The 24,436-nt window shown below is 41.4% G+C and overlaps 1 protein-coding gene across 1 annotated transcript in view; it reads right to left on the reverse strand.

Annotated features, from left to right (window-relative positions):
* Positions 1-24,436, reverse strand: part of LOC137260161 (uncharacterized) — an 82,003-nt gene that overhangs the window by 50,017 nt on the left and 7,550 nt on the right. The gene's annotated exons all lie outside the window — the stretch shown is intronic.

A 24,436-nucleotide genomic window follows, 5' to 3' on the forward strand; every position in this document is an offset into this window, starting at 1 on the left:
TGAATCAGTGTGATGGGTACTGGTAACTGAATCAATGGATTTTTTACTTTGCCTCATCTGGTTACCAGATATGGAGTCCACATCTCCAATGCTTATGAAGTGATTTCTGTTGCTCTCGTAACTTCTCGTTTTCATCCCTCCAGAAGCTTCAGCACCGTTTTCTGGATGCAACAATGTCTCTTCACTGTCAGTTCTATCATGACTTTCTTTCTGTTTATCAACACTCCTGCTGTCATATTGTACAGTCTGGTATGGAGCACTTGTAACGTTATGTGGTGAAGTACTTGGAACATTCTGTTGTGAAGTACTTGGAACATTCTGTTGTGAAGCACTTGATACATTCTGTTGTGAAGCACATGGAACCTGATGCTGGGAAGCACATGAGACATTTTGTTGTGAAACACTTGGGCATGCAGTTCTCGACTCATCATCCTCCCTACTGTCACTCCCTTCATTTTGTTGCAAAACATATGGTGCAATCATGTTTGCATTTCTCCTTGAAACTCTGGCACTTGAGTCAGAGCAATGCTGATTTGTTTGCTCCAGCCTTCCAAACTCATAATTCCTGCCGTACTGACTTCCAGAGTTGTCCACATCATCTTGCATTTCCTCCAAGTTTTCATCGCATGAATGAGTCCCACCTCCAAAATACTGTGACTCAATGCTGTGTGGTTGTCTGTAATGATTCTCCAAATGCCCAGTACTGTCCATGTGTTCACCGTACCGCTGTCTGTCACTTTTCCTCACATCAGTAGGACTCCCAGACAAGGAACTAATCCCTGAGTCGAGATGTTGATGATGGCGGTGGAAACTTAGTTCAAAATTACTTTTGATGTCATTTTCATCCACATTTGTTCCTGAGAACTGCTTGCCCCTGAGAAAGGTTTGTTCAAAGTAATGTCCTTCTGAATCCTTACTAGGGGACACATTGTGTACTGGAAACAATGAAGTACAGGGGCCTGATGAATGCCGATTCCTGTGGTTATGATGCTCATCAGAAGAATGGGAAATGCTTGACCCAGAAGAATGTCTGTTCTTTGTCAGCTGCTTTCCCACAGGGCTGAATGCACTTCTGGGTGCTGGTATGAGTCTAACCTGGCTGATGGGCTGAACTTCCATCGTATTCAAAGGATGCTCCACAGATTCAGTATTTCCATATCTGTTGATGTCAAGAGAGTCGTTAGACTGTAATCTTGGACAGGTTTCATTGTTTGTGTTAAACAGAGCATGTCTTCCAGGTGAAGTTGCTTCTGACACACTGCTCTCATTATTTCCTGAGTGAATAGTGGATGATTCTCTGTCTGAGGCCATGCTATAGTTATTTGGTACCTCATCATGCCGCAGATCCACAATTGCATCATCATTACTCAGTCCCTTACAACTATGATCAACTTGTTCTGTTTGGTCTTCTATTACTGGACTGATCTCTAGGTCCAGATGTTGGCAATGAGTGTCTGGACCACTGATGTTGCTCAATAAGAGCTCATCTCTTGTCAGAATAGTAGTAACTGAAGCTGGTTTGCCTCTGACATAATCACTGTTTGAGTATTTATCATCTTCTACATCCGTCACTGAGCTGATGCCTATGTGGTCAGATGGGCAGTGGGGATCCTGGATACAGATAGCCTTAGTCCTCACTGGGCCACTGGCTCCTGCACTGGGATATTCAATGGGAACGTTTTCAGCAGAGGGTCTGTCTTGAGGTGACTGTCCAGGATGTTCATTACATAACATCTTTTCCTTCTCAATACCTTCAGTCTGTGATATGTCTAATTGCTTGGGTTGGTCAGATGGTGAAATCTTTTCTTTCTCAGTACCCTCTCTTTGAGGTGGTGAAATGTCTTGTTTCTCAATACCTTCTGATTGAAGTGATGAAATGTCTTGTTTTTCAATATTGTTTCTCCGAGGTGGTGACATCTCTTGTTTTTCAATATCCTCGATCTGAATGAGTGAAATCTCTTGTTCCTGAATAGCCTTTGTCTCAAGTGGTGACATTTTAGCACCGTTGGTCTGCGGAGAATCTGGATTGTGGAGTTGGTCAGATGATGGTGAACGGGTGCTGAAGTCATTGAGGTCATCTGGACACTGAGTGCTTACACTCCTTCCAGTGATACCATCACCCTTTGTGCTTTCAACACTTTGTACATTGGTGCAATCAGACTCTGCCTCTCCAGGATGAGTTCTAGAAGAATGATCTCTCTCTGTTTGTTCCTGTAGCACAGTATCACCATGAGCTGTACACTGGGATGACATACATTGGTCATCAGTAGCTCCACCTATGAAGCTTCCCTCTGACACAGGAACATCAGTACTTGGCTCCAATTCACTTGAATGCTTCATCATACTATCACGTCCTTCACAATCATTCATGCTATCTTGCTGTAATGATGGACGTTGACTATCAATATTTCTGTGTATTAACTTTCTATCCACGAAAGGAAGATGAACAGCAGGTTCATCTCCATTCCCACTTTCATTTCGATCACCTGGCCCATTGGCTCGCTTTATAAGTTTGTTAGTGTTGGGAGAACTGTCCACACGCTTGTCCAAGCATCCTTGTTTTAGAGATGGACTTAAGGTAATAACATCTCTTCTCAAGAACTCCTCATCTGATTCAGTAGCAGAATTATATCCACTTCTGCAATCGACTGGATCATGTTCAACTGCTTCTGGTTCGTTGGAATGTCCTTTGATGGTGGAATGTCTGCTGGACGTAGTTGGATTGTGTTCACCTCCTACTGAAGTGTGTCCCTGATAGGAATCATGAGTTGAGTCATCTTGATCTTCTTGCTTGTGGGAAGGACAAGGGTTTCCGATGTCTGTCTGTCTCCCTACAGACAGATCATGATCCAATACAGATGAGGTAACTCTTCTGTTTCTATTGTCATGGAGGTCATTTTCTCCAGCACTGTCATGGCCTTCATATCTGTTTAGATTGCTAGGTAAGCTGGCAATCACATTTTCACTGTCTTCTGATGTTAAAGCGTAGGGTTGATGATGTTCTTTATTGTCAGTCTTTGCTATTTCTTCATCAGTGTTGCAACATCCAACAGTATCACCATCCTCATATAACATCCCTCTATGCTCTTTTGAATGTACACTAATCACTACATTGCTCCTCTGACTGTCAATGTTTTCAGGACAGATAATGCTGGCAGTGCTATGATCTTCATCTTCTGTCAGAGTTTCAGCATGTTCTGTGTCAGGTGCTCTCTGAGAGGGCATCTTCTCTTCAGGATCTGTATGTGGACATGTGCCATAGACATGCATTTTGTCTGGGATTGTTGGATGCTGAATGCATTCACTATCTACACAGACAACTGCTTTTGTTTCCTCTGGAGATGTTAGTGGGGTAAGTGATGATAGATCAGACAGCTGACTGTCCACAGTCATGTCACTAACATCTGTCAGACCTGAATCTCCTGATGTTGTAACAGGCTGTCCATCGTAAGACAACAGTTCAAGTCTTGCCCCCTTCTTCAAACTTCTCTCATCTACTTCTCTTGAGGAGGTCTTATTGCCCATCATCACTGAGAGACATTCAGTCCTAAGCATTTCTTCAGTGACACAGTTCTTATCCAATTCACTAGAGTCAATGCTATCAGTAACACTGACACCTGATTGTTGTTCAGGATTGTCAAAGACCTTTCCCTTCTGATACTCATGCAGTTCACCCAAGTTTGTTCCACCAGGATCTGCCATGCTTGTTTGTCCATTGGATTCTTCCTCTTGTTTTTTCAAATTCATTGTATCAACCCCAATGGCTTTGCTTTGTGTTTCAGGGTGTGGCTGAAGGTAGACATTTGGTGCAGTCTTTTCATCGCCACTAACATTAAGATCAGTGGTGAGATTTACATCTTCTATAGCTCTGTTGGCCTGTGTGTTGCCTTGCAGTACGTCATTACTGGTGTGTGTCTTCTTTTCATTGCTGTTCATATTAAGTGGCAAAGTCATATCTTCAACATTTGTGTCACACTTTCTGTTGCCAGGCAACTTGTCATCACTGGTTTGGGTGGTCTTATTGGCACAACACACAATTAGTTCACATGCTGTAGCCACTGCAAGATTTTCAGTTGTCTTGTCTTGTCTGTTGCCATGCAAATCTTCGTCACCAGTTTGTGTTGTCTTATCATCACCAGTCACAGTTTGTGGAATGGTCATATCAAGATTGTCTACCTTTGTGTCAGACACTGTGTTGTCAGGCAACTGGTCCTCACTGGTTTGTGTCATCTTATCATCACTCTCCACAACCAGTGTAGAGGTCACACCAAAATCTTCAGTTGTTTTGCTTGGCCTGTTGCCAGGCAGATGTTCATCACCTGTTTGTGTGGTCTTTTCATCACTACCCTCATTTAGTTGAGTGACCGCATCACGATCTTCAGTTGTGTTGGTCTGTCTGTTGCTAGGCAGCTGGCCATCATCTGTTTGGGTTGTCTTTTCATCACTACCCACATGCACAGTTGGTTGAGTTGGAAGATTTGGACCTTCTGCAGTTGTGTTGGTCTGTCTGTTGCTAGGCAACTGGCCATCACCTGTTTGGGTTGTCTTTTCATCACTACCCTCATTTAGTCGAGTGACCGCATCACAATCTTCAGTTGTGTTGGTTTGTCTGTTGCTAGGCAGCTGGCCATCATCTGTTTGTGTTGTCTTTTCATCACTACCCACATGCACAGTTGGTTGAGTTGGAAGATTTGGACCTTCTGCAGTTGTGTTGGTCTGTCTGTTGCTAGGCAACTGGCCATCACCTGTCTTTTCATCACTACCCACATGCACAGTTGGTTGAGTTGGAAGATTTGGACCTTCTGCAGTTGTGTTGGTCTGTCTGTTGCTAGGCAACTGGCCATCACCTGTCTTTTCATCACCACCCACACACACAGTTGGTTGAGTTGGAAGATTTGGATCTTCTGCAGTTGTATTGGTCTGTCTGTTGCTTGACAAATGACAATCATAGGTTTGTGTGGTCTTATCATCATTACTTACACTTAGCAGAGGGCTCACATAAAGTTCTTCACCAGTTTGGGACTGTCTGTTGCTAGACAATGGGACATTACTGCAGTCTCTGTTTACTGCTTGAATATTCACATTAAGTTGAGTTGAGGTTATCCCAAGATTTGTTGGTGTTGTGTTGTGATCTAGATGTCCATCCTTGTCACCTGTGACTGGTGAGTTTCCTTCTACTGATAGTTTTGAAGATGCATCATCACTGGAGGCCAGCACCAGTGGACCTACTGGATGTACATCTCTAGGAAAATCTTCAGCAGCAGCAGGCAAGTCATTAATTTCAGGTGTGGCAGTAGAAGGTGTGTCTGGCATCACACATGGGACATACGATTCTGCAGAAGGGATTCTTTCCGAAGGGATATCAGCAGGTGTGTGAGAAATTTCAGATGGAACTACAACAGGCATGTCATGCATTTCAGATGTGAATTTAGATTCCACAGGCGTTACAGGTGTAATATCAGGAACTGGGTCTCTAGGTATTTCAGCAGATGTATCAGGCTTTTCAGATGTAAGTGCAGATTCATCAGGTATTCCAGATGCAACATCAGCAGATATTTCAGGCTTTTCAGATGTAAGTGCAGATTCATCAGGTATTCCAGATGTGACATCAGCAGATGTTTCAGGCTTTTCAGATGTAAGTGCAGATTCATCAGGTATTCCAGATGTGACATCAACAGATGTTTCAGGCTTTTCAGATGTAAGTGCAGATTCATTAGGTATTCCAGATGTGACATCAGCAGATGTTTCAGGCTTTTCAGATGTAAGTGCAGATTCATCAGGTATTCCAGATGCAACATCAGCAGATGTTTCAGGCTTTTCAGATGTAAGTGCAGATTTATCAGGTATTCCAGATGTGACATCAGCAGATGTTTCAGGCTTTTCAGATGTAAGTGCAGATTCATCAGGTATTCCAGGCGTAACATCAACTGGTGTGTTAAGCTTTTCAGATGTAAGTGCAGATTCATCAGGTATTCCAGATGCAACATCAGCAGATGTTTCAGGCTTTTCAGATGTAAGTGCAGATTTATCAGGTATTCCAGATGTGACATCAGCAGATGTTTCAGGCTTTTCAGATGTAAGTGCAGATTCATCAAGCATTCCAGGCGTAACATCAACTGGTGTGTTAAGCTTTTCAGATGTAAGTGCAGATTCATCAGGTATTCCAGATGTGACATCAACAGATGTTTCAGGCTTTTCAGATGTAAGTGCAGATTCATCAGGTATTCCAGATGTAACATCAGCAGATGTTTCAGGCTTTTCAGATGTGACTGCAGATTCATCAGATATTCCAGATGTGACATCAGCAGATGTTTCAGGCTTTTCAGATGTAAGTGCAGATTCATCAGGTATTCCAGATGCAACATCAGCAGATGTTTCAGGCTTTTCAGATGTAAGTGCAGATTCATCAGGTATTCCAGATGTGACATCAGCAGATGTTTCAGGCTTTTCAGATGTAAGTGCAGATTCATCAGGTATTCCAGATGTGACATCAGCAGATGTTTCAGGCTTTTCAGATGTAAGTGCAGATTCATCAGGTATTCCAGATGTAACATCAGCAGATGTTTCAGGCTTTTCAGATGTGACTGCAGATTCATCAGGTATTCCAGATGTGACATCAGCAGATGTTTCAGGCTTTTCAGATGTAAGTGCAGATTCATCAGGTATTCCAGATGCAACATCAGCAGATGTTTCAGGCTTTTCAGATGTAAGTGCAGATTCATCAGGTATTCCAGATGTGACATCAGCAGATGTTTCAGGCTTTTCAGATGTAAGTGCAGATTCATCAGGTATTCCAGATGTGACATCAGCAGATGTTTCAGGCTTTTCAGATGTAAGTGCAGATTCATCAGGTATTCCAGATGTGACATCAGCAGATGTTTCAGGCTTTTCAGATGTAAGTGCAGATTCATCAGGTATTCCAGATGTAACCTCAGCAGATGTTTCAGGCTTTTCAGATGTAAGTGCAGATTCATCAGGTATTCCAGATGTGACATCAGCAGATGTTTCAGGCTTTTCAGATGTGAGTGCAGATTCATCAAGCATTCCAGGCGTAACATCAACAGGTGTGTTAAGCTTTTCAGATGTAAGTGCAGACTCATCAGGTATTCCAGATGTGACATCAACAGATGTTTCAGGCTTTTCAGATGTAAGTGCAGATTCATCAGGTATTCCAGATGTGACATCAACAGATGTTTCAGGCTTTTCAGATGTAAGTGCAGATTCATCAAGCATTCCAGGCGTAACATCAACAGGTGTGTTAAGCTTTTCAGATGTAAGTGCAGACTCATCAGGTATTCCAGATGTGACATCAGTAGATGTTTCAGGCTTTTCAGATGTAAGTGCAGATTCATCAAGCATTCCAGGCGTAACATCAACAGGTGTGTTAAGCTTTTCAGATGTAAGTGCAGACTCATCAGGTATTCCAGATGTGACATCAACAGATGTTTCAGGCTTTTCAGATGTAAGTGCAGATTCATCAGGTATTCCAGATGTGACATCAACAGATGTTTCAGGCTTTTCAGATGTAAGTGCAGATTCATCAGGTATTCCAGATGTGACATCAACAGATGTTTCAGGCTTTTCAGATGTAAGTGCAGACTCATCAAGCATTCCAGGCGTAACATCAACAGGTGTGTTAAGCTTTTCAGATGTAAGTGCAGATTCATCAGGTATTCCAGATGTGACATCAGCAGATGTTTCAGGCTTTTCAGATGTAAGTGCAGATTCATCAGGTATTCCAGATGTGACATCAACAGATGTTTCAGGCTTTTCAGATGTAAGTGCAGATTCATCAGGTATTCCAGATGCAACATCAGCAGATGTTTCAGGCTTTTCAGATGTAAGTGCAGATTCATCAGGTATTCCAGATGTGACATCAGCAGATGTTTCAGGCTTTTCAGATGTAAGTGCAGATTCATCAGGTATTCCAGATGTGACATCAGCAGATGTTTCAGGCTTTTCAGATGTAAGTGCAGATTCATCAGGTATTCCAGATGTGACATCAGCAGATGTTTCAGGCTTTTCAGATGTAAGTGCAGATTCATCAGGTATTCCAGATGCAACATCAGCAGATGTTTCAGGCTTTTCAGATGTAAGTGCAGATTCATCAGGTATTCCAGATGTGACATCAGCAGATGTTTCAGGCTTTTCAGATGTAAGTGCAGATTCATCAGGTATTCCAGATGTGACATCAGCAGATGTTTCAGGCTTTTCAGATGTAAGTGCAGATTCATCAAGCATTCCAGGCGTAACATCAACAGGTGTGTTAAGCTTTTCAGATGTAAGTGCAGATTCATCAGGTATTCCAGATGTGACATCAGCAGATGTTTCAGGCTTTTCAGATGTGAGTGCAGATTCATCAAGCATTCCAGGCGTAACATCAACAGGTGTGTTAAGCTTTTCAGATGTGTGAGGCTTTTCAGATGTGACATCAGCAGATGTTTCAGGCTTTCCAGATGAGACATTAGATTCCTTTGGACTTTCAGATGTGTCAGGAATGTTAGATTCTCCAGGATGTTCAAGATTGACATGTCTGTGAGTCATTTCTGAGGTGATATAAGTAGATGAGTCAAGCATTTTAGATGGTGTGTCAGGCATTTCAGATGTGACATCAGCAGGTGTGATAGCAATAATACATTTGACATCAGATTTCATAAGTATTTCATGGGTAACATCAGCAGGTGGGTCAGAAACACCAGCAGGCATCACAGGCAATTCAGACATGAAATCAGCAGATATGTCAGGAACTTCTGCTGGGACATTATATTCTTCAGGATATTCAGGTTCAACAAGCTTTTCAGATGTAATATCAGCAAGTGTGTCAGGCATTTCAGACATGACATCATTAGTTGGGTCACGCATTTTAGATGTGACAATGGTAGGTTGGTCAAGCATTTGAGATGTGACATCAGCATGTGTGTCAAGCATTTCAGACACGACAAAGGCAGATGTATCAGAAGCTTCAGATGTGACATCTGTAGTTGGGTCACACATTTCAGATGTGACATCGGTATGTGCGTCAGGCATGTCAGATGTGACATCAACAGTTGTGTAAGACATTTCACATGTGACATCGGCAGGTGGGTCAGACATTTCAGATGTGACAGCAGGTGGGTCATTCATTTCAGACATGAGAAAAGAACATGAGTCAGAAGCTTCACATGTGAGACCATCAGTTATTTCAGGCATTTCTGATGTGACATTGGCTGGTGGGTTGGATATTTCAGAAGTAACATTGGCAGGTGAGTCAGACATTTCTGATGTGACATCTGCTGGTGGGTCAGGCTTTTCATGTATGAGAACATGACATGAGTTAGAAGTTTCACATGTGACACTATCAATTATTTCAGGCATTGTACATGTGAAATAGTCAGCTATGCCAGAAGTTTCACATGTGGCATTGACAGGTGTGTCAGGCATTTCAGATGTGACATTACAATCATCAAGCATTTCAGATGTGACACTAGCAGGTGGGTCAGTCATTTCAGGTGTGACATCAGTAGATGGTTCAGACATTTCAGATGTGACATTAGCTGGTGGGTCAGGCTTTTCAGACATGAGAAAAGAACATGAGTCAGAAGCTTCACATGTGAGACCATCAGTTATTTCAGGCATTTCTGATGTGACATTGGCTGGTGGGTTGGATATTTCAGAAGTAACATTGGCAGGTGAGTCAGACATTTCTGATGTGACATTAGCTGGTGGGTCAGGCTTTTCAGACATGAGAACAGGACATGAGTCAGACGTTTCACATGTGACACCATCAGCTATTTCAAGCATTCCACATGTGACATAGTCAGGTATGCAAGAAGTTTCAAATGTGGCATTGACTGGTATGTCAGGCATTTCAGATGTGACATTAGAATCATCAAGCATTTCAGATGTGACATTGGCAGGTGGGTCAGACATTTCAGATGTGACATTAGTAGATGGGTCAGACTTTTTAGATGTGACACTAGCAGGTGGGTCAAACATTTCAGACATGTGAACAGAACATGAGTCAGAAGTTACACATGTGGTACCATCAGTTTTTCCAGGCATTTCAGATGTGACATTGGCAGGTGAGTCAGACATTTCAGAAGTAACACCGGCAGGTGAGTCAGACATTTCAGATGTGACATCGGTAGGTGAGTCAGACATTTCAGATGTGAAATTGGCAGGTGGGTCAGAAATTTCAGAAGTGACTCTGGTAGAAGGGTCATCACATGTGTTAGAAGTTTCAGATGTAGCACCAATAATTCTTTTGGGCATTTCTGATGTGACATTGGAACCATCAGGCATTTCAGATGTGACACTGGAACCATCAGTCATTTCAGATATGACATCAGTAGATGGGTCAGGCTTTCCAGATATGACACTGGCAGGTGTGGTCGGCTTTTCAGACATGAGAACAGGACATGAATCAGAGGTTTCACATGTGACACCATCAGTTATTTCAGGCATTCCACATGTGACATAGTCAGGTATGCAAGAAGTTTCACATGTGGCATTGGCAGGTGTGTCAGGCATTTTAGACATGAGTACAGAACATGAGTCAGAAGTTTCACATGTGACACCATTACTCATTTCAGGCATTTCAGATGTGACATTAGAATCATTAGGCATTTCAAATGTGACATTGGCAGGTGGGTCAGACATTTCAGAAGAAACATCAGCAGGTGAGTCAGACATTTCAGATGTGACATTGGCAGGTGGGTCAGACATTTCAGATGTGACATTGGCAGGTGGGTCAGACATTTCAGAAGTAACTCTGGCAGAAGGGTCATCACATGTGTCAGAAGTTTCAGATGTATCACCGATAATTGTTTTGGGCATTTCTGATGTGACATTGGAACCATCAGGAATTTCAGATGTGACACCATCGGTTATTTCAGGCATTCTACATGTGACATAGTCAGGTATGTCAGGCATTTCAGATGTGACATTAGAACCATCAAGCATTTCAGATGTAACTTCAGCAGGTGTATCAGGCATTTCAGATGTGACATTAGAACCATCAAGCATTTCAGATGTAACTTCAGCAGGTGTGTCAGGCATTTCAGATGTGACATTAGAACCATCATGCATTTCAGATGTAACTTCAGCAGGTGTATCAGGCATTTCAGATGTGACATTAGAACCATCAAGCATTTCAGATGTAACTTCAGCAGGTGTATCAGGCATTTCAGACCTGACAACATGAGATGTGTCAGAAGTTTCAGATGTAGCACTAATAATTGTTTTGGGCATTTCAGATGTGACATTAGAACCATCAGGCTTTTCAGATGTGACATCAGTAGATGGGTCAGACATTTCGGATGTGACATTGGCAGGTGGGTCAGACATTTCAGATGTGACCACATTAGTTGGTTCAGACATTTCAGATGTGACACAATTACTCATTTCAGGCATTTCAGATGTGACATTAGAATCATTAGGCATTTCAAATGTGACATTGGCAGGTGGGTCAGACATTTCAGAAGAAACATCAGCAGGTGAGTCAGACATTTCAGATGTGACATTGGCAGGTGGGTCAGACATTTCAGATGTGACCTCATTAGTTGGGTCAGACATTACAGATGTGACACCATTACTCATTTCAGGCATTTCAGATGTGACATTAGAATCATTAGGCATTTTAAATGTGACATTGGCAGGTGGGTCAGACATTTCAGATGTAACACCGGCAGGTGAGTCAGACATTACAGACATGTGAACAGAACATGAGTCAGAAGTTACACATGTGGTACCATCAGTTTTTCCAGGCATTTCAGATGTGACATTGGCAGGTGAGTCAGACATTTCAGAAGTAACACCGGCAGGTGAGTCAGACATTTCCGATGTGACATTGGCAGGTGAGTCAGACATTTCCGATGTGACATTGGCAGGTGGGTCAGACATTTCAGAAGTAACTCTGGCAGAAGGGTCATCACATATGTCAGAAGTGTCAGATGTAGCACCGATATCTGTTTTGGGCATTTCAGATGTGACATTAGAACCATCAGGCATTTCAGATATGACATTGACAGGTGTGTCAGGCTTTCCAGATATGACACTGGCAGGTGTGGTTGGCTTTTCAGACATGAGAACAGGACATGAGTCAGAAGTTTCACATGTGACACCATCAGTTATTTCAGGCATTCCACATGTGACATAGTCAGGTATGTCAGGCATTTCAGATGTGACATTAGAACCATCAAGCATTTCAGATGTAACTTCAGCAGGTGTATCAGGCATTTCAGATGTGACACTAGAACCATCAGGCATTTCAGATGTAACTTCAGCAGGTGTATCAGGCATTTCAGATGTGACATTAGAACCATCATGCATTTCAGATGTGACATTGGCAGGTGTATCCGGCATTTCAGACCTGACAACATGAGATGTGTCAGAAGTTTCAGATGTAGCACTAATAATTGTTTTGGGCATTTCAGATGTGACATTAGAACCATCAGGCATTTCAGATGTGACTTTGGCAGGTTGGTCAGACATTTCAGATGTGACATTGGCAGATGCATCAGAAGCTTCAGATGTGACATCAGCAGGTGGGTCAACCATTTGAGAAGAGCATTCGGCAGATGAATCAGGCTTTCCAGATGGGGCGTTAGATTCTTCAGGATCATCATCATCATCACTACTACTGCCAGTACTGACATCATTAGAACTCCTCCTTTGGAGCGCTACTGCAGATGTTACAGATGTCAGTCTAGTCAGTGGGCAATCTTTAGTCAGTGTGCTGCCATCCTTAGTATGGCTAGCTACACTAGTAGACATGGTCGGTGGTGTGACTGTTTCAGAAGATGTGGCGTCAGTCAAAGTTTCATCAACAAATGAATCACACTCCGGCTTACTCACAACAATCACACTTGACATAGCAACAGTAGCTGTTTCAGAAGATGTTTCATCAGCCATCCTTTCATTACAAGGTATCTTGGCATCCTGTCCACACTGAACAGTAATATCACTCCAGATAGTCAGATTTTCAGCTGTGAGAGATGTTTCAGAAGATATCTGATGTGTTGATTCTTTATACAGTTTGTCTTTATGCTCCCCACAGTGAACAGTAATATCACTACAGGCAGTCAGGCTTTCTTCAACAACTGTTTCACACATGGCTTCAGTTAAAGATTCATGACCATTAACAGCAATATCACAATTGCTATCACAGGACACAGGCAGGATAGAAATTGTAACAACAGCTTCATCAAGAACACTGCCAGACAGTTTTCCATCATCAGTCCTTGACACAGATGGTTCTTTATCATCAGTTGTTGACACACTCTCACCTCTGTGTCCATCTCTGTGACTTTCTCCAGGTGATGTACCGTCTGCTACCACATCATTACAGCCTGTCACTCTCTGGACTAATGTTCCTTCTGCAGATGGTCTAGTGTTTGACAAGTGTTGATCATAGTCACAGACTAAAGTATCAACAGGTCCACAGACGTCCTTCTTAGTGTCCATGTTCCTGTCATTTGAGAGAGCCAGACTTTTCACTGTGGATTTACATACTTCCTGATCACTTGACACACTGTTGTCAGAGTCATATGATCTCTCACTATCTTCTTTGGTATCAACATTCACGTCAATCGGGGTGCATAGAACTGTGTCAATATCAGTGTCAGAAACACTTCCCCTTGTAGTTTCATGAGAAAGAGGTGCCTCACTGTCTGAGCTATCAATAATCATATCATTAAAAGCAGTCAGATTAGGATCAACACCTGCTGTGTCAGAGATACTGCTTGTTTTAGTTTTAGGATAAAGAGGTGTCTCACTGTGAGTGCTATCAATGATCATGTCACTAGTGGCAGTCAGATTTGGATCAACACCTTTTGTGTCAGAAGTAGTTCTTCCAACTATAGTTTCATCAGAATGTGAAATCACACTTTCCTTGTTAGCAATAATCATGCCATCCAATGCAGTCTGACTTGGCTCAACAGCCCTTATTTCTGATGTTGGCCTACCATACCCATGGATATCTTGTGTCTCACCTTCTTCCCTGTCAACACTCATTTCACTTGAAGCAGTCAGGCTATGAACAGGAGATCTTGTGTCAGAAAGTCCTACTGGAGAATCAGGTGTCTCACATTCATCTTTGCTGTCAACACTCATATTACTTGAGATGGTTACAGTTGGGTCAGTATTTGCATCAGTGCTGCTTGTTAAATGTTCATAAGAAGCTGGTGTCTCAACATCTGCCCTGTTGGTTTCAACACATGTGTCATCTGACCATATATCTGACAGTCTGCTTTCAGTCAAATGTTCATCACTGACACCCAATACAGTTGGGCTGTCAGCCATCTTGCCTTCACTGACTTGAACATCAGTTGAAGATGACACACTTACTGGCAATATCCGACCAGTTACCTTATCATTTTCAGCATAATCTCCATGACAGTCTTGGCCATCAGACCCATCATAATTCTTAGTGTTGTGAATTCTGTCATCAACAGAGACAGTCATAGATAGTATGCTACCAGTTTCAAGGTCATCCTCATCATATTCGTGAACAGAAGGTCCATCACACTCTTTCCTGGTATGAGCCTTTATTTCACCAGAACTAGACACAGATGTTGTGCTATATGCTACTTGTCCGTCTTCATCACATTCTTGAACAGGAGGGCTATCACACTGTTTCATGTGGTGAGCCATCGGCTCACTAGAGACAGTCATAGATAGCATGCTACTAGCTACCTGATTATCAACAGCACAATTTTCATCAGAGCCCCTTGAAGGAGATCCATCTCGCTCTTTCTTGTTGTGAACCTCCGTTTCACAAGAGGTAGCCCTGGACAGGCTGCTATCTTTTCCCAGTTCATCCTGAGAACATTCATGATCAGGAGATCCATCACTCTCAGGAGGTCCATCATTCTCAGGAGATCCATTGCCCTCTGAAGTTCCTTCACCTGCAGGAGCTCTATTTCCCTCTGAAGATCCACTGCTTTCAGGAGATTCATCGCCCTTGGGAGCTCCATTATCCTCAGGAGATCCATTGCCCTTGGGAGATCCATTACCCTTGGGGGATCCATCACCATCATTAGATCCATCATTATCAGGAGGTACATTACCCTCAGGAGATCCATCACCATCATTAGATCCATCATTATCAGGAGATCCATTAGCCTCAGGAGATCCATCACCATCATAAGATCCATTATTATCAGAAGATCCTTCACCATGAGATGATCCATCCTCCTCATTTTCTTTAAATCTGCATTGTGACCCAGTCTTGGAGTCAGAGAGATATGTTGAAAAAGTCTTGCTTTCAGTCACTTGAATATCATGTATAGAACTCTGTTCAGATGGATTACCATCCTCATCCACATCTTTGTTCTTTCTGCCCACACAATGCTCATCCCGAGGAGGTTCCCAAATGAACAATCTGTCAGGAAGATGCTTGTCAATCATAGCCAAAATTTCAGCTATTATTGCAATCCTTCTAGATCCATCTATTTCAGATGAGATTTTGTCCCATTCACTCTGTATATAAGTGAACTGAGTTTTTAAAGTGATATGACTGGGTCTCTTAGCACATTTCCTGGAAAACATTGGTGACAGACCAATGGAGTCATATTTACCAAGTGGAGTATAACATTCTGGTGAACTTGGAACACTCTTGGACTTATTCACCAGTGTTATCATCTCTCCATGATAATCAATGTTTGGAATAGAATCAGTTTCATCACTTGAGTATGTTCCTGTGTACAAGGAATCATCCTTCATGTAATGATAGTTCTCGTTGTATGGCCCAGACCTGTCTGGAGAGGGAAGAGTATCTGCAGAACATGGACTCTCATTTCTGTAGGTCAGTCCAAGCTGGGTGTCTTCAACATTCCCTCCTTCAAATGAGCCAATCATGATGTCTTCATCACAAAGTTGGGTGACGTCTACATCATACATCCTCCCTGTCATAGCAACCCGACCTGCACAATGTGCCCTGAACATGTCCTTAACACATCTTCCAGCGACATCTCCACCAGTGACATCTCCACCAGTGACATCTCCACCATCTACACTCGGGATACTGATTCTTGACATGCTGCCATGATGCACAACATTTCTGTTCTCGATGTCTGTTTCATCATATTGACGGAGTGTTCGTCTGGTCCGCTCATCTACCCCAGAACTACTGTCCTGGCATTCCGACTCAAAGTCCTTCTTCTCTGAGGTACACATACAAAACATGTTCATCGTTCCTGGACTCCCCTCAACATGGGACGCTTTAAACATTCCTTGTTGAACCAGAATTTCATCCAGATCAGTGGCCCGCTGTTGATTATCACATGATTTGTCCGTATTGGAAATTTGGCGATCCTCCATATCATTCGTTGAATCCCCTGGCGGCCTTTATTCCGCTGTACTTCATTTCACGCACAGACACTTGCAAGTTGCTGATGTACGAGGAAATAATTGCACCTCTCCTCATCCTTCCACTCACTCATCATAAAGGAGCAAGAGATCGTAATGAAATGCTTAATTCAATACGGTATGTACACCAGCAATGATGGGCATCATACAAGCAAAGCATGCATAACACAAGTCACAGTCACGACAGCTTAATCATAACTTCCACGTGAATGCTTAGTCAATATTCAATTACATTAAAATGTACTATAATTTATCAAGGGACTTACACATGGCCCAACAAACACCTTTCACCTGCTTTCCCTTATGTAACTAATGGGTCTTGCCAGATGAAGCCATGGGCTGGTCTATTGATGATCTGGAGGGATTTCAAAGTGATTGTTACCACCTGTTCTGGTAGGAGGTTGTTATAAAGTGATTAACGACAGTCTGCCCTAGATTCATAGTAGGGGAATTGATCAGCAAGGATGACAAGGGAGGCACAAGTTAACAAAACGCAGCTGGCTTTTCCATAGCAACTGGGAAAGGTCATATAAATGGGAGTTGAACATAATTAAGACGGCCATTAGAATTTACTGGTATTGCAACGAAATGACATAGCTGTTACTAAACAAACATTCATTATAAGGAAACCGGGTTTATTGGTATTGATCTCTTGGGTAGCGTGTATGCTGAATGCATCATATTTCATATGTCACGTTGCCAGTTCAGCGGGAATTAGCTGTTACTGCATTGACTTTCCATTACTTGACTTCAAACGCAGTAAGTTGAGGTACTTCAAGACTCAGTGACTGAGGCCTAGAGTCTTGCTGAACATATTCTGTTATGCTATAGCATGTCAAAAAGTTTGAGAAAGTACAAAGTAAGATGCATTTTACATATTTAGTTACACACACTTCCTGCTAGAGAAAAGTTCATAAACTGAAAATGTGGGATTTGCTCTCATGCACAGCAGATCCTGGCATGCCCAAGGGAGGCAACTCTTATAAATGATTTGTTGGCAGGAATGACTGATGGAAGCAGCCATAAATACTTTGCAGTTAATTTTTAGAAACGTAAAATCATAGGCTAAGTATTGGCACAAAAATTGCCGTCCTGAGACACTTCATACTGGAACAGAACGTGGTCTTGCTCACATCAAACTGGAACTTGATCCTCTTGCCTAACCATCTATCAAATAGCGGTGGCACAGTCTGGCACAGAGATGACTTAGTATCACAACACTTCCACATAGTAACTTGTCATACTGAGAATTGCTTTCAGTTCTTGTTAGAAACACACCTATGGTAAAACATTCCAAATGAAAACCTATTTGGGGGATAAAAACTCTGATTTCAAAAACACAGTCCAGTTTAAATTAAAGTTGTTCAAAAACATAAAATTGAAAAATACGCTGGTAAATATAACCAAAGCAAAAAATGAAGGAAAACATTAACTTAATGGAAACTCGTGCCTATTATTTAAATTAGATTAAGGTGCTAAGACATATTTTGTTACATTTGAACGAATTCTGATTCAGGCCAGTTAGGCAAAACTAAATTTCTGTGGCTGCTGCATGATGATCAAGACTGGTATCTGAATACTCCGAGAACAATGACCTCGGACCCAATGTTATCTACAGGAAACAATCAAGTGCCCCTCATTTCCTGAAACCATCAGAACCATAGCCACAATTCCTGCATCAGCAATATACTGGTACTGAATATCATGTCCGTGACACTACAGCAATATATGGGTTAAAGGCCTGGTATGAGAACTGTTTTCGTTTGAAAGTATGTAATTGTAAATATTTTTGCTGCTGTTGTTATTGTTGTTGCTGTTGTTACTGTTGTTGTTGTTTGCTGTCCAAACGTACATAGCGACAGTAGATGTTGTAGTAGTAGAACAAGAAGCTGTAGCAGTAGCTGTAGTAGCAGTAGTAGTTTGTAACAGTAGCCAGTAGCTGTAACAGCAGTAGAAGTGAAAGTAGCAAAAACTGTAGTAGTAGAAGCAGTAGTAGCAGCATTAGTAACACTACTAGTAGTAGTAGTAGAAGTGGAAGTAGTAGTAGTAGTAGTAGTAGTAGTAGATGCAGTAGTAGTAGCAGCATTAGTAACACTAGTAGTAGTAGTAGTAGTAGTAGTAGTAGTAGTAGTAGTAGTAGTAGTAGTAGTAGTAGTAGTAGATGCAGTAGTAGTAGTAGCACCCGCAGTAGTTGTAGGAGTAGCAGCAGCAGCAGTGGTGGTGGTGGTGGTGGTAGTAGTAGTAGTAGTAGTGGTGGTGGTGGTGCTGGCAGTAGTAGTAGTGGTGGTGGTGGTGGTAGTAGCAGCAGTAGTAGTAGCAGCAGCAGCAGTAGTAGTAGTAGTAGCAGCAGTAGCTGTACTACAAGTAGTAGCAGCAGTAGTAGTAGCAGTGGTGGTGGTGGTGGTGGTGGTGGTGGTAGTAGTAGTAGTAGTAGTAGTAGTAGTAGTAGTAGTAGTAGTAGCAGCAGCAGCAGCAGCAGCAGCAGCAGCAGCAGCAGCAGCAGCAGCAGCAGCACCAGTAGTAGTAGCAGTAGTGATGGTAGTGGTGATGGTAGTGGTGGGGGTAGCAGTAGTCGTGGTGGTGGTGGTAGTTGTAGTGGTAGTGGTAGATGCACTGTGTTAGCAGTAGCATGGCACACAACCCCACATTCATGCAGCTCCCAGACCTTTTCAGCCACTTCAGGCAGCTCTTAAAACTATGCATAGGCACAGGGGGCCTATCATTAGCCTTACATAGGAATAATTCATACAATATTGATGGGCACTTTGCTGCATTAACACTAATCATCAATAATTTGGCAGCACGCAAATGCTGGCTCCTCAGTTAAGTTGCTGTCACAGCTGTTGATAAACAGACAGAAGAAACTACACTCACTCATTATTTTCTTCACAATAGTTTAAAGTCATCTTTCATTCAATTACATCAGTACTCACTAATACGGCCAGCATTAGGTTTTTACTAAAACCCACTATGAATAAAACTCACCATTGGTTGACCAATATTAGTAAAACCTATTCTAACCCAAACTCTCCATCGTATGACCAACATTAGGTTAACATTGCTCAAACCTATCCTCATTCAAACTCAGGATCGTATGACCAACATCAGGTTAACATTGCTCAAACCTATCCTCATTCAAACTCAGGATCGTATGACCAACATCAGGTTAACATTGCTCAAACCTATTCTCATTCTAACTCAGGATTGTATGACCAACATCAGGTTAACATTGCTCAAACCTATCCTCATTCAAACTCAGGATCGTATGACCAACATCAGGTTAACATTGCTCAAACCTATCCTCATTCAAACTCAGGATCGTATGACCAACATCAGGTTAACATTGCTCAAAATGATTCCTCATTCAAACTCAGGATCGTATGACCAACATCAGGTTAACATTGCTCAAACCTATTCTCATTCTAACTCAGGATTGTATGACCAACATCAGGTTAACACTGCTGAAATGTTGTCTAACCCAAACTTGCCAAGTTGCTGTACCCCATGTGTGTTTGAAGCTATAGCTATAATTCTATGGTGCACACATTACAGCCTTCTTATTCACACCAATAAATTATTATCGTTTTTAATTTCAAACCAGTTAAAATTACATTCAAATAATGCAAGGTATGAACCATCAGACTGAACAATGACACGTGCTGCTGATGCACAGAGATGAATACTTGCGAATCAAGTTTTGATTTCCGCAATCAAGTTTCAATCACATCGTTCACACAAAACCCCAATAAAAACTCCATTATATTGAATTTCAATCCAGGAATTTGATAATTTTTATATGCACATGCCTCCATTCCCAGCACAGGGTTATATAAATGGAGTGCTACCCCTTGATGTCCAATCATAGAGTCCGGAGTTCAAGTATGCTGCATGGCAGTTAAATGGAATGAAATCGATCATTTCCACTGCTTGGAGAGTTACATTCAAGGTGATATTCTGGAATATGAAACCATTTTTCATTGGACAACATTTGTTGAAAAACAAACTGAACTGAATTTTATTGCATTTCTTTAAGCAAGTCACGGACAAACTTGAAAGAAATTGATTTGTATAGAATCCCCTTAACCGGGAAATATTACTACTGGTAGCTGGATGGTGAGGCAAAGAGAAATCTGGTAAACAACAGAACAAAAACATGTAAAGATTGCTAAACTATAATCAGGGGGGCTTTGTTCACATTCTGTCAACTAACACTTAGTCTCTGAGAGGTGTTCAGTTAGCCTAGTGGTTAAAGTGTTAGATGGTTTGATATAGATAAGATGTGTGAAGATCATTTCTTACGTCACCCGAGGTGATATTGCTTGAATATAACCTCATAAATACCCCCTTCCCTTCCTCCCCCTCTCCCTCCCTCCCTCCCTCACTCACTCTTTCATTCCTTTCCTCCCTCACTCCCTATGTGAATGCATAAAATTTGGATAGAGTGACATAGTTCCATTGAATCCTAAAAGAAGCCCACTCTGTGAGGAATTCGACTAGGAAATCTAGGCTTACTTCATCTAGTGTATTTAAGCATTACTGAAAGGACTTAATGAAAGAGAAAATAATGCAGTTCAGGGACTGTGAGGCAGACACATTCCTGCACCATACGTTTTCAGTAGTTGTTGTCTTTGTGAACATATTGTTACGATAAAAATAAACACCGAATTTCGTTAAAAGGATATTTTATCAGTGTCTTAGTAATTTCGATGAACCATCCAATCTAAACATTGAACTCAACAAATACTTTTTCACTTAATGCCTATGCAAACAAATAAGAATTTGTGATATATTTTTGCTTTCGCAAGATGGCGATAAATATGGGTATTCAGTTACAAGCTCAATTTAGCGCAGTCAAACAGACAGGTTACTTAGTTCAACATGAAAAGCAGAGTGGGTAAACCTCACTGATAGACAAACAATCAAACTTAAGAAATAGTGAAAGGGAGGTAATCCTCTGACATGTCACTAACAGATTTTGTATTTTGTGTCCCTTTTACACTTAACTGACAGTCTCTTACAATTTTACTGAGAGTCAGTGAGAGAGTTTAGTTTTATCCCCCCACTGAAGTATATTTCAGTAATATGATGGTTGTCTGTAAATAATCGAATGTGGACCTGACAATCCAGTGATGAACAGCATCAATCTACACAACTGGGAACTGATAAAGTGTGTCAACCAAGTCAGGAATCCTGACCACCTGATCCCGTAAGTCGCCTCTTACGACAAGCATATACGCGCATAGTCGCCTTAATGGCAAGCATGGGTTGCTGAAGGCCTATTCTACCCCGGACCTTCACGGGTCCCGGACAATGTGTAATCCTGACCACCTGATCCCATCAGTTGCCTCTTATGACAAACATGGATTGCTGAAGATCAGTTTTAACCTGGATCTTCACAGGTCAGATCACTTACTTCAAAGAAAACAGAGATTACATCATAAGCACTTGCTTCCCTTAGCCATGTCAGGATCTGCTGCACACAATGATGGACTGAGTTCAAATTTCACTTTCTCCTTATCTATCAGCTCCCAGCCTATTTAACTTCTGCTGTGATAAAATCAATTATCAGATTTTCAAAAAGGAGACATGAAGAACCTTTCTTTAAGCATTTGGGCACTTTTAAACAAAATATTCAACATACTGAACATTAATTACTACTGATTTGGTTGTTCTGAAATTAGGCTCATCTTGTGACATCTTTAATAGGTAATGTGCGGTCCCATGCTTGATTTTGATGGTTTTCAAGAAGGTCGAGAAATCACTTGTTAGTGTTTGTTTCTAGCTGTTGTTTTAAAATGTTAATCATGTACATGCAAATTACATGCCACACACCAATCATCTTTCAAAAGCGACTACATTCCAAATAACTATGGTTGTAAGGAAATGCAAATGGTGATGCACTCTCAAAACATTCAATATTATCATATCAACATTGACTGACTCCGATAAATCTCCTCAATATTTTTCATAAATAAAAAAATGAAGTTCTCCTACTTTTTTTGAAGAGTATATGTGGATCACAATATTTTACTTAGTATTAATCACAGATACACTGTAAGTTAAAATATTTATGCTTACTGTAAATGTTTGCCCATATAACTGTTACAACAAACACTAATCAGCAGTGACAAGGTAAATAGTTTCATCCACAGTGCCATAATTGATAAAGCTTACACTAAATCATCTAAAGTATTTAGTCATCTTGGTAATGTAAAGAGTGAGTAAGTGAGTTTAGTTTTACGCCTCACTCAGCAATATTCCAGATATATGGTGACGGTCTGTAATTAATCAAATGATCAACAGCATAAGCGTTGATCTGCACAATTGGGAACCGATGACATGTGTCAATCAAGTCAGCAATCCTGACCACCCGATCCCGTTACTCGCCTCTTACAACAAGCACAGTCCTTTTATGGCAGGCATGGGTTGCTGAAGGCCTATTCCACCCTGGACCTTCACGGGTCAGCCATATAAAGAGGATGCTTACATTTTAATGTCACGCATAGCAATGTTCTAGCCATATGGTCATGGCCTGTTCATAATACAGTCTGGACCAGACAATCCAGTGGTTGACATCATGAGCACTGATTTACACAACTGGGCTTAAAGGATGCTTACAAATCACAGGTAAGATTTTTTTGTTGCTGCTTTGTTAAAATTAACACCATATGAATGTGGACCAGACTATCCAGTGACTGACATCATGACCCAAAAAACGTGCAACAAACTTTTCCCAGGAACTACACTGGTGAACAATTATATACATAAAAACAACAAAACCTAGTCCATTTTCAGAATATCTGTGTCAGTTTATGATTCTGACTATATAGTGAATCGCCATCAAACAATCATGTCTCCTTATAAAAGGGTAAGCGTATCCTGCCTCTTTCATCACAAACGCATGACAAGGCAAGTCAACTGTTACAGCCTGCAACTCATTCCCTTACCTAATGCAATCTGTATTAACATGTAGCAAAATGTTTTTAAGAAGTAGTCATGAAGAAAAGATAATAAGAATCTTAAGGAAAATAGCACAAGCTGTATTACACCGCACATTCAAAAACAGTCATCACATGAAGGAGAGAATCAACATTGTACATACCATCGATGCAGGTGTTGTCCAGGGAACTCCAGTGTGACAGTATGAGAGCTATTTTGGGGGCTCTTTGACGATTTCCAGTAGGAGCGGGACTCTTAGAATCCCTGCCAGGAATCGGGGAACTACCACTAGCAGCGACGGTCAGCGCCATACTGACCGATGCTGTTTGTTAGTTTGGTCAATCAAGACTAGCTCTGATATTGAGTACTACAAGATACAACACTAGGTCGTATATCTGTTGTAGAGTCTTAAGTAGGTACTCTTGCTCTATCCTGCTGAAAATGTTTTAAGTTTTTTTAGGAAAGTACTATACAGTCTCAAGAAAATATTCTTGCTCTCTATCCTGAGAATAAGGTTCAAACAGTCTTTAGGAAAGCATCATTTCTCTGTATTTATGATGCTCTGATAGTGGAATCTTCCATGCAACTGTCACAATGTGAAAAATTCCATCCAGGTCACCTTAGCCGGTTGAGATTTCAAAAAGACACACTTTTTGAATTAATGATGAAATTAGTACTAAGTGAATTCTTAATACTGAGAGCTGAAGAGTTCTAAAAACTGACTGCCTTGGGACACCCAGACAAACTGATAGAACACCTTGATTCGTGAAACAGTTTTTGAGCATAAGCAGATAATATATTGTGCATCATATGATCTGTTGTAGGAAAGTAGTATACTTCTCCAAAAATTAGCTGTTGGCCAGTCCTGTCTGTTGCTGATTTTCCAATATAATGCTTCCAGTGCTTATTACTGTAGTAACTTGAGGAATGTAGTTTTTTCTTCACATTCTAATATTCACACTCATGATGAACACATTGTCAATGCTTGTCCAACACAAATTTAATGCTCCCTCTGATCTACCATTAGAAATATAGCATGTTCCTATGAAATGTAACACTCACAGGCTGCAGTAATGAACAAAAGTCCAATCTTCCTTCTCATCTGTCTTCAGGTAGGTAGCATGTCCCTACAAAATCTAAATCATATGCT

This window comes from Haliotis asinina, chromosome 13 (genome assembly GCF_037392515.1).
Source record: "Haliotis asinina isolate JCU_RB_2024 chromosome 13, JCU_Hal_asi_v2, whole genome shotgun sequence".
NCBI lineage: Eukaryota > Metazoa > Mollusca > Gastropoda > Lepetellida > Haliotidae > Haliotis > Haliotis asinina.